At 36.6% G+C, this 9173-nt stretch overlaps 1 long non-coding RNA gene across 1 annotated transcript; it reads left to right on the forward strand.

The window, feature by feature from the left end:
- The first annotated feature begins 3994 nt into the window (after nucleotides 1-3994).
- LOC102149263 (uncharacterized) lies at nucleotides 3995-8661 on the forward strand. The gene is made up of 3 exons (XR_288726.4): nucleotides 3995-4171; nucleotides 8343-8394; nucleotides 8493-8661. It is a non-coding gene; the product is annotated as an uncharacterized lncRNA (long non-coding RNA).
- The last annotated feature ends 512 nt before the right edge of the window (nucleotides 8662-9173 follow it).

Below are 9173 nucleotides of genomic sequence, written 5' to 3' on the forward strand. Positions count from 1 at the left end.
TGAACCTTACAAACATGCTAAATGAAAGAACCACAAAAGACCGCATACTCTATGATTCCTTTAATATTAAATGTCTAGAATAGGCAAATTTGTGGAGGTAGAAAGTAGGTTAGTGAATTGCTTAGGCCTGGTGATAGGGGATGGGAAATGACTGCTAATGGTGGTGTATTTCATTTGAGGCTGATGAAATGTTCTAAAATTAGATACTGATGATGGTTTCACAACTTTGTGACTATACTAAAAACTACTGAAGTGTACCCTTTAAATGGATCAATTTTATGATATGTGAATTATATCCCAATAAAGCTACTAAAAAAGAATCCATTCTTCTGTGGGTGCTTTTCATTTTAGCTGTGCTTCACTTTGCTGTTTCCCACCTCTGAAATCCTATACACGGTGTGCCTGGAATGTTCTTCTCAATTTTGTCTCCTGATAATCCCTATTTATTCTTCAAAACTCAGCTTACACATCACCTCTTCTCTGAAGCTTCTGTCCTCACAGGAAAGTAAGCACTTCTCTGTGTTTCTATTTTTTTAAAAATTGAGATATAATTGACATATAACATTATATTACTTTCAGGTGTACAACATATTGATTCAATATTTGTCTCTGTGCAAATGATCACCACAATAAGTCTAGTTAACATCCATCACCATACATAATCACACATTTTTTTTTTACCTGTGATAAGAACTTTTAAGATCTACTCTTAGTAACTTTCAAGTATACAATACAGTATTATTAACTGTACTTGCCATATTGCACCTTAAATCCTCATGACTTATTTATTTTATAATTGGAAGTTTATACCTTTTGACCCCCTTTACTCGTTTCAGGCTCCACCGCCCCCCCTCCCCACCCCCGTCCCCCGCCAGCAAGCTCTGGCAACTACCGATCTGTTCTCTGCATCTATGAGTTTGGTTTTCTTTTCTTTTCTTTTTTTTTTTAGATTCCACATATAAGTGAGATCATATGGTATTTGACTTATTTCACTTAGCATAGTGCCCTCAAGGTGTTGCCTCTTGATGTGGTACTGGTGGGGACAGTTGTACATTTCTCGCTGTGTTGCCACTCTGCGTTTTCTTTTTGCTTTGATTTCTCCTGTAGGTTGTGTTCCTCTGAGGATGAGGAATGTATCTTACCACATCCGCGTCTATCCTCAGTGCTCATCTCTGTGCCTGGCACATAGCAGGCCATCAGTAAGCGCTTGCTAAATCCAACTGAATAATTTGAAAGCATATGGAACAAAGCTCAGGAGTGAACAGCAAAGAAAGGATTACATAAGGTTGTGGTCATAAACAGCATTTCCTAATTAGACGGCGAAGAATGTGGTAATAACATGGCATTTGAGGCACCTATGGTTATAAAAGCTCTCAAATTTATCCTTTTATTACCCTGGCTATATTTCCAAAAGCCAGCTGGCTTTTTAGCTTTCATCCCTTCTTTTCTCCTACTCTCTTTCCTTGCTTCCCTCCCCTCCTTCCTTTTCGTTCCTGGGTCAGCATATGCATGTTTTCTCCTATTAAATTTTTTTTAACTTTCCATTTTAACATAATTTCAGTCTTGCAAAAATCATTCAAAGAATTCTCATATGCCCTTCACCCAGTTTCCCAAATGTTAACATCTTACAAAACGACAGTATGATGCTCAAAACCAGGAAATTACTTTTTATGCAATACTATTAACTAACGTACTGACCTTATTCAGATTTTGCCAATTGTCCCATTAATGTTCCTTTTCTGGTCCAGGATCCAATACAGGTTAGTTTCATGCCTTCTTAATCTCCCCTAATCTGGGACAATTTCTCAGTTTTTCATGACCTTGACACTTTGACCGAGCACAGGGCAATTGTTTTGAAGAATGTCCCTTAATTTAACAAATGCATAGTGGATACTTACTTTTTGTAGGCACTGTGCTGGTCTCTGGGATGCCTTAGTCTAGATGCAGTCTTTGTCCCCAGGAAGCTGGTTTTCTAGTGAAGGGAAGCAGAGATGCACAAATTAACAGGTAATTACGATACAGTGCAATAAATGCTGTAACAGAGGTAAACACTGAATATGGAGAAGATATTAGAAGGGAAAACTAGTTATATCTTGGGGGACTTGGAAAGACTTCTTGCAAGATATGATATCTAAACCAAGAGCAGAAGGATGAGGAGGTGAGCCAGGCAGAAGGTGGGGGCCCTAGAGAGAAGAGCGTTCCAGGCAAAATTTAATCCATCAAGTATAGCAGAACACTGCCGTCATTTTAAGGAATAACCTAAATACTCCTTGTAAAAATCTTTATAATCAGGACCACATTTGAACATGTTGAAGAAATCTGCTTTGACCTTTTCTGTCTTGTCAGAATTCATTTAAAAACCCTTGACATTCTGGCATTCATCCTTGTACTTTGGCAATTTCAGAAGTTCTGGTGATAAAATTGACTTTAAGAAGCACAATAAATGTGAAGCTAAAGAAAAAAAAGATTTTTATTGAGGTGAATTAATACAAGTAAATTCTGAAGTACATGAGCCTCTGAAGAGAATGATTAAGGATGGTATAAAAAGAAATTAATTTATCAGAGGGACGCTGGCCTTGGTCATCACCGAGAAGCAATCACATAAATGTCATCATAAAGTTAGACAAAACCATGCAATTGTGTAAGCTTTTTGTATCTTGTAATACCCAACAGGAATAGTTCCCATTTGAACACAAGGGTTATAAGAGGTTCGTGTAAGAGAGAGCTGGCCAGGCTCATTAAAGCTGGACATCCACAGGTTGACTTATGAACTGCAGTCTATCATCACTCAGGTTCAAGTGTTTTTGGTTGGGAACTTTGAATAAAATTCTTGGCTGTGATTTAGAAACAAACTATTGAAGGATGAGGCTATAGGCAAATGTGTACCCAGAGTAGACCTCCTCCTCCTCTTCCATCTTCTTTTTTGTTCTCTACATTCCCTTCTGGGAACAGCCTTTGCCCACCTTGTCTCACCTGCCAAAACTTGGCCAATCATAATTCTTCATTTCTTTGGCCACTATGATTGGCTCAAAGAGTGGGAACAACACTTCAGCAGGGCCAATGAGAGGCTTTTGCTGGGATATTTCAAACTGAATCTAGAAAGAGAAGGATCATTCCTCTCTAGTTGTGGAGGTAAGCAGAAAGGAGTCTGGAAGCCATGACTAATCACGAATCCTCTCTATGTCGAAAAACGTCTGCAGCAGATGTGTGAGAAAAACAGAGGAAAGAGGCTGAGGAAGAGCTCTGGTGGCATTGGCTGCAACATCCTTTTTTTATATTCTTTATTCTCTGTTTTCTTTTATTTATTTCTTAACAGCTTTATTGGGATATAATTCACATACCATACAATTCTCTCATTCAAAGTGTACAATTTGATAGTTTTTAGTATATTCACGGAGTTGTGTAGCTATCACCAGTCAATTTTAATGTAAGATTTTATCTCTGGACTCTCAATTCTATTCTATTTGATTTATATGTCTATCCTTATGTGTATTTCTCTTTTGCACTGTTTTACTGATACAGAATTTACACCATCTATTTCTATTGGTTATCTTTGAAATTTTATTATACCCATGTAACTGAATAAAGCCCAAAGTTACACAATATCTTAATTCCCCTTGAAATAATACAAGTCCATAGAGCTATTTAATTTGGATCACACCCTTTCCCCTTCTGACTTATGGACAATTGTCCAACACAGGTTTCCCCCACCATCTGAAAGTTTGCTTTACACAACGTCGCTTTTAGAAAGCCCTACATTAGTACCTGTTTTTGCTAACGAAAAAAATCAGAAGAGGATTTCGCTTTCATGGAAAAAGGTGAAAAGCAAAAATAGTGTTCAGTGCCTGTTTTGCAGTGAGCCATTATAGAGGCCAAGCAGGCGAGCACACTGTTGTATTTCAAACCTTCCACATCAGCCACACCAACCACATCAGCCACATCAGAGAACAAACCCCGACCTTCGATGCTGAGGCAGGCAGACACAGAAGAAGGTGTAGATGTTAGTGGCCTGCCTGCCCTGATGGACTCAGAGATGATTAATAGATGACTCTCTTCCTCTCCTCCACTCCGGTCTCCTGTACCTTCCACCACCACCAGGGACTCAGTCTAACACAGCATCACCACCACCACCTCTCAGCCTTCCAGTGTGCTCGCTGTCTTCTCGATTCTGGTAAGTGAAACTACACTGTGCACACATTATTTCTACTTTATATAGGCTGAGTATTTATCATATCATTCCTGCTTTTACTATATGTTAGCCTTATTTTAGGTTTTATGTGTTATCTGACATGATTTGGTAGGTTATTTTTTGGGCCTGAGAACTCTCAACAATTTTTTCCATATAAATTAACGGTAATTGCTTCTTTACTTTATGCCATTTCGGCTTACAGAGGATTTCACAAGAACACTCTACTTCCAGATAGTGGGGGGAAAGGGCTGCCTTAGTTTTGTCTTTTTCTTTTTCCATCCTCACAAACTAGATATTCTTCTTGTTATTATTCATACAGATAGTGATTGTGTACATCATTACCATTTTATTTCCTTACTATTCCTTCTCATATCTCAGATCATAATTCTAGAGTCATTTTCATTGTTCCTGAAGTATCTCTTTTGGAAGTTCTTTTAGGGCAGGTCTGAAGGTAGTAAACTCTCCTAGTTTGTACTTAAATAAAATTGTCATTATTTCAGTCTCATTCTTGAAAGATAATTTTGTAGGATACACAATTCCAGATTGAGATTTGTTTTCTCTCACTTTATTTGAGAGAAATACTGCTCCTGACTTTCATTACAGATATTGAGAAATCAACCAATGGTTTAATGGTCATTCTTTTGTAAATTATTTCTTTTTACTCTTGGATTGATTTTAAGATCTTTGTCTTTGCTGTTTTGCGTTTTTACATAAGCCCAAGCATAAATATTTTTTATTTATGCTTCAATTCCAGAAAAATTGCAGCCACTGTTTCTCCAAAGATTTCTTCTCTGCTTCTCTTTAATCTTTTCTGCTGGGACTCCAATTAAACGCCCAGACATACCTCACACCATACGCAAAAATAGTTTGGATTAAAATTAAATGTAAAAGCCAAATTTTAAAAAAATTTTAGGAAAATATCTTTATGACTTTGGAGTAAGGAAGGATTTCGGAAACAAGATGTAATAAAGCACACTCTTAAAGGAAAATATGAATGAATCCAGCTACATTTGGTTAAAAAACATCTGGTCAAAAATGAACACCATTAGAAATATAAAAAGAGTTTTTTGTTTGGCATCATTAGAAACTTGTGATTTTTAACATATCAGTTGTGTTTCAATCCTTTAATTGCTATTCTTCTGAATGCTCAAGTAACCCTATTTTGGTCTGTGGAAAGCTCTTTGAGTTGGCTCCTGAGCACTGCTGATGCGACTCTAGCAGACTTTGCAGCTTCCTCGCTTTCAGTTATGATGTATAGATTCATTCTATGTATTTCCTGTTCCAGATCAAGAGATAGCCATTTCTCCACGGATCCTTAGTTTATTTAGTGGAAAACAGTAGTTGGAGTCCACAACCTGTTCCCCTCTGTAGGAGTCTAGGGAACTAATTTATGATATTGCAAACTGTTAAAGAGAAATTAGCATTTATCTTGCTTTTTCTAAATGAACTGTACCTGAAGGTATCCATAGTTCATAAGGGGAAGTTTTTGTGTTTGTTTGTTCTGTTTCTTATTTTTTAATAGAAGTATTCCAGCTAATAAATAAAGGTGGACTGGTATCATTAGAATATCACCATTTTGCAACTCCTATTGAATTAATGAAACTAGACAATGATCATTGCAAAAGGAGAGACAGCTAGACATTATGTACCTCTGGATGGAATTACACTACATCATCAGTGAAGTAATCTTGCCAAAAATATTGCAGTTGAGTCTATTCAAGTGTCTCAATATAACTACCAAAATTTGATGCTGCTGCTATTTCTAGGCCTATAGACATTACTGCCTCCAGAAATTGTACGTAGGTGCTGTTGCTGCTGCTGCCTTCACTATAGGGGTTCCCCTTGGTCCCCATGTTTTAGGAACTCTGCAAGATAAAAACCTGACTCCTTCAACAATAACAAAAACATTTCCAAAAAATAAAAAAGAGAGAGAGATGGAGGGGTAACCTACAGATTAAAATCTACTTAAAAGATATATCAACCAATTGTAATGCTTATTGAATATTGATTATCAGATATTGATTGTAATTGATTATTTGGATATTGACTCAAACAAACAAACTAAAAACATTTGTAAAGCACTTGGGGAAATTTGAACACTGACTGGATAATTTGACAATACTAAGGCATTGTTTTTTACATATTATTAGGTTGATGATGGCATTATGGTTCTGGTTTTACAAAGAGTTCTTTTCCTCAGAGATTCACACTGAAATATCTGTGCAGAAAGTGATATAATATCTGGGAATTGTCTTCTAAATAATCTAGTGTTGGGGAGTGCAGGTTGGTTATGTAGATGAAACAAGATCAACGAGCTGAGTGATGGCTACACTGAGATTCACTATATTATTCTATTTTGTGTATGCTTGAAGATTTCCTAATAAGATACTTTTTTAAAATTGAAAAGATAATCCACGACCTGGGAAGAGATATATTTAATGCCTAGAACTTTAAAAAAATGGAATATATAAAAAGAAGCCCTTAATATCAATAAGAAAAAGGCCAAAAATCCAACTTAAAAATTGGGCAAAGGATAGGAATAGGCAGTTTATAGAACAAGCTCTAATGACTATGAAACATATTAAGGGATGCTCAGCTTTACCGTTAATCAAGAGAATGCAAATTAAAACCACATTGAGATATCTTTGCACAACCATTAGTTTGGCAAACATTAAGATGCTAGATGACACGACATGTTGGAAACTATGTGGAGAAATGGGAACCGTTAAAATTTTTATATCCACTGTGGAGACTGGATCAGAGCTGGTAAGTCTGCAGATTTGCATATCTCCCAGAAATGAAAAGTTATAAGACACTTGTCTTCCTAGCCTTCCATAAAGATGAGATGCAGGTGTTAGACCCAGTCTGCCAAACAGATACATTGGCTCCAAATTTTGAATCTGAATCTGAAGATGGCATTAAAAAGTCCTACTTTTTTTTTAGTAAAGGTGATAGTGGCGATGGCACCTACGTACAATTTCTTGAGGCAACGACTATAGTCCTAGAAAGAGCACGAATATTGAGCATGCATCATTTTGTAAATAAAGGGGCAGTAGGTGCCTTTAAGCAGAGCAGCATTGTCCTCGTTAGATCAGTTCCATGGTATGATATTAAGTAGTTTATCTTCAGGTTGGTTCTCAAGCCCTTCCTGAGATTCTGTAAGCTATCCAACATCCTTTAAAAAATTATTTTTCTTGTTTAAGTGATCCATAATGGCTTTCTGCTGCTCATAACTAAGAATCTTGACTGACATGGAGAGCAATTTGGCAATATCTATTGAAATTGAGGCTATGCATACCCTACAACTCAGCAATGCCACGACTGCGTTGTCTAGTAGGAGGACTGTGTCCTCCAATATACTAGCCACTAGTCACATGTGGCTACTGAACACTTGAAATGTGTTATGGCTAGTGTGACTGAGCAATTAAAATTTTAATTTTATTTGATTTATTACTTTTAATTAATTTAATTGATTTTAAAATTAATTTAAATTTAAGTTGCCACATGTGGCTACTGGCTACTTTATTGAACAACACAACTCTAGCAAAATGCTGCCCATGTGCACAAAGATACTCAGTGCAGCAATATTTGCAACAATAAAAAATCGGAAACAATCCATAGTTACACAAATACCATAAAGCAGTCAAAACTAGGAAATTGAGTTTCTATTATCAACATGGATAAACCTATAAACCTCAATTTGGAGGGAAAATGCAAGCTATATTATGATAGACACAATGTAGTACCACTTTATGTAAAGTTTAAGAAATACAGAATTATTCTTTATATTTTTTATTGATTTAAAAATGTGAGAAAAATTTAAAAAACACAAAAGGGAAGGTTTCACACTAAATTCAGGAGCATGTTCCCTCTGGTAAGGGAAGAGAGAGAATTGGAGGTCTTTAACTGTATACATTCTAAGATTTGTTAAAGCTTGGGCAAGCATCATTAATTAGTTGTATTATTAGAATTTTTATTAATATCTGAATGTTTCTAATCAACTATGAAATATTAAAATATTAAGAAATTTATATATACATGTATACCTTTAATGCATTGAGTAACAGACTAGCCTGCCTCTTCAGTCTCCTTTTATTCCAGTGATCATAAAGATTATCTGTTCTCCCAAATCCATTCTCCTCTTCTTCCATAGTAATGGAGATGTGCCTAGGATGAGAATGCCCATTTCCCAGGCTCCCTTGCAGGTAGGTGTGCACGTGTGGCTCAACTCTTGCCGATGGAAGGTGGGTGGAAGTGAGGTGAGCAAATTGCCTCTAACAAATTTCTTGCCCCAAACTTCCAGGCTTCCACCCTCCAGATGGCTTGAAGAGCAACAACCAAGATGGCCTTGGAAGCCACATGTGGAAGAGGGAGTGCTGTCAGCCTCAGTCTCTGAATGGCTGTGTGGAACAGAGCTGTCCACCTACCCATGACATTTACCTGAGAGAGAAATAAGTTTCCTTGTTTCTCGAGTCTTACTCTTGTCGAGTCTCATTATGGCAGCTCCTTCAGATATGTAATCAGCTTTCATTTTTTTCACTTACTCTGTCCCAAGTTATTTTTCTGATACCTGCATTGTTCATGGTGTTTATTAAAATAAGGGATTAGGGGTAAGTTACTCTTAATTAGTTACTCTTTACTAAAATAAGGGATTAGGGGTAAGCATAAAATAATATTAATTTTCTCTCCTATTTAGGAAATACATATAGAAAGTATGATAAGTTTTTATAACTGCTAGATATAGGATAGTGAGTAGAAGATAATACAAATTACATTTTCATAGCAGTTATAATTTACTAAGAATTTCACATTTGGCACCTGTGAGCCTGCCTCTAGTTTCGACCTCTCATTCACAGATAAAGAAACCACAGCCCAAAGTTGTTGTACTTGACTAAATTCACACCATGAGTTAGTGGCAGAACCTTCTGGTTTATTCTCACTCCATTCCTCACCTCCTCCCATTGCCTCCCTAGCTTGGAAGGGA

Source organism: Equus caballus, chromosome 18 (genome assembly GCF_041296265.1).
Source record: "Equus caballus isolate H_3958 breed thoroughbred chromosome 18, TB-T2T, whole genome shotgun sequence".
Classification (NCBI taxonomy): Eukaryota; Metazoa; Chordata; class Mammalia; order Perissodactyla; family Equidae; genus Equus; species Equus caballus.